The sequence below is a fragment of the Panthera pardus genome, unplaced genomic scaffold (assembly GCF_024362965.1).
Source record: "Panthera pardus isolate Hobbes unplaced genomic scaffold, ASM2436296v1 HiC_scaffold_7, whole genome shotgun sequence".
Taxonomy (NCBI): Eukaryota; Metazoa; Chordata; class Mammalia; order Carnivora; family Felidae; genus Panthera; species Panthera pardus.
The window spans coordinates 4597780-4599766 of record NW_026527002.1 but is presented as its reverse complement, the minus strand read 5'-3'; the positions used below and the strand labels follow the sequence as shown (position 1 = coordinate 4599766).

The 1987-nt window shown below is 46.2% G+C and overlaps 1 pseudogene; it reads left to right on the top strand.

Annotated features, from left to right (window-relative positions):
• The first annotated feature begins 214 nt into the window (after positions 1-214).
• LOC128775338 (bublin coiled-coil protein-like) lies at positions 215-464 on the top strand (annotated as a pseudogene).
• The last annotated feature ends 1523 nt before the right edge of the window (positions 465-1987 follow it).

Below are 1987 nucleotides of genomic sequence, written 5' to 3'. Positions count from 1 at the left end.
TATAATGGGTGAGTTTTATAAAACTCAGGCTGTTATGAACGAGCAAAGCCACATAATACGTAATAGTTTAAAAACTGGTGTGCTTAACGTAACTACTAAAATACAGGTATTTTATTTGAACATGTGCTTCCCTGGCACCTCCACCTTCTGCCCCGAGCCAGCTGTGGGTGCTGCACTCCACGATCATGCTGCCCCAGTGTCTCTGGAGCCTACAATGTTGGGTCCCAAAGGGGAATTGGGCCTGCCAGTGGAGGCGGGCACGGAAGGCAAGGATGACGGCTTCGGGGATACAGAATGTTACCATCAGCTCCATGCTGGACCAGATCAACTCCTGTCTGGACCACTTGGAGAAGAAGAACGACCACCTCCATGCCCTCCTCCGGGAGCTGCTTGAGTCCATCGGGCAGACAAGCCCTGAATTCCAGCGGCAGCTCGGGGAGGCTGCTAGTGATGCCGGTCCCTAGACTCTGGGAGCCCCAAACTGCCCCAACCCTGCCTCCCTGGGCTAGGCTCTGGCCTGGGCACTCACCATTTGGCTTAGATACCTTCTCAAAGGCTGGCCTACAGATCCCCTGGGGGTGTGTCTGTCTGGGCCGCCCTTCTGCTACTCCCTCTGGTGTGCCTGGGCCAGCCCCCAGCATCCCCTCCTGGGGTCAGGTGTGGGTCTGCAACCCACCCACCTTTGCCTGCCTGCCCCATTCCATGGCATTTCCCACTCTGCCTAGGCCTTGAGTGTCCACATCAAACAAATCTCTAATGAGAGAGAGAGAGAGAGAGAGAGAGAGAGAGAGAGAGAGAGAGAAAGGAGGGAAGGAAGGAAGGAAGGAAGGAACAGAGGGAGGAAGGGGAAAAGAAAAAGGGGAAGGGAAGGGAACAGACAGGAAAGGAAGGGAAAGAAAGGAAAGGAAGGGAAAGGAAAGGAAAGGAGAAGGGAAAGGAAGGGAAAAGGAAGGACAAAATCTGCTTTCAGCAATATTATAGTTCTTTGGGTGATTATTTTCCTCTGCCATTGAATGTATCTTAATAATTACATAAGAATTTTCACATACAGTGAAAATTCTGCTACCAGTAAAATGCAGTCAGCAGGATGTATGAACTAATTTACAGGCAGTTCCCATTTGCAGATCCATATTGTAGCACCTTCACATCTGAGCAGTAAGGCCCAGGAGTACTCCATACCCCAGAAGCTCTTGCAACATGGAGTCCTGTGAGAGTATTAAATTTGCAGAAATCCTATTTTTTTAGGATTTTCTTAATTTTGATATGAAATGGATATACACATGCTTACAACTACTCAATATAGTTTTCAGTGTATAGCACCTTGCTTTCTGAAAGACTATATGTAAATTCTCTGGCTAATCCCTAATGCCCTTAACACCCCCTGATAATATACTAGCTACATGAAATACTAGCTACAGGAAATATTTCATTAAAATAACAGTTTCATATCTACAGTGCCTTGAGGAGTTGTACCTTACATTACCCTTGACTAGTTTTTGTTTTTGAAATCAAGAAAATGTTTATAAAGCTCTACAGAGAGGCGCCTGGGTGGCTCAGTCGGTTGAGTGTCCGACTTCAGCTCAGGTCATGATCTCGCGGTGAGTTCGAGCCCCGCGACAGGCTCTGTGCTGACCACTCGGAGCCGGGAGCCTGCTTCAGATTGTGTGTCTCCCTCTGTCTCTGCCCCTCCTGCTCATGCTCTGTCTCTCTCTGTCTCAAAAATAAATAATAACATTAAAAAAAATATTTAAAAAGCTATACAGAGACCTGATTCAGTGAACTGATAATTTATTAAACAACACTCCTGAAGTTTAAGGGCCACGCCCAGAATATTTATTTTCTCCAGGGGCCTTACTGGTAGAGTTAGGCACATTAGTAATAACAGAAGCATTTTTATATTCTCTACGCTTCAATAAAAATGATGCACCATTACTTAAATCCCAAAGTTCTGTAAGACAGATGAATAGATAGTCAACACCAAACCTGG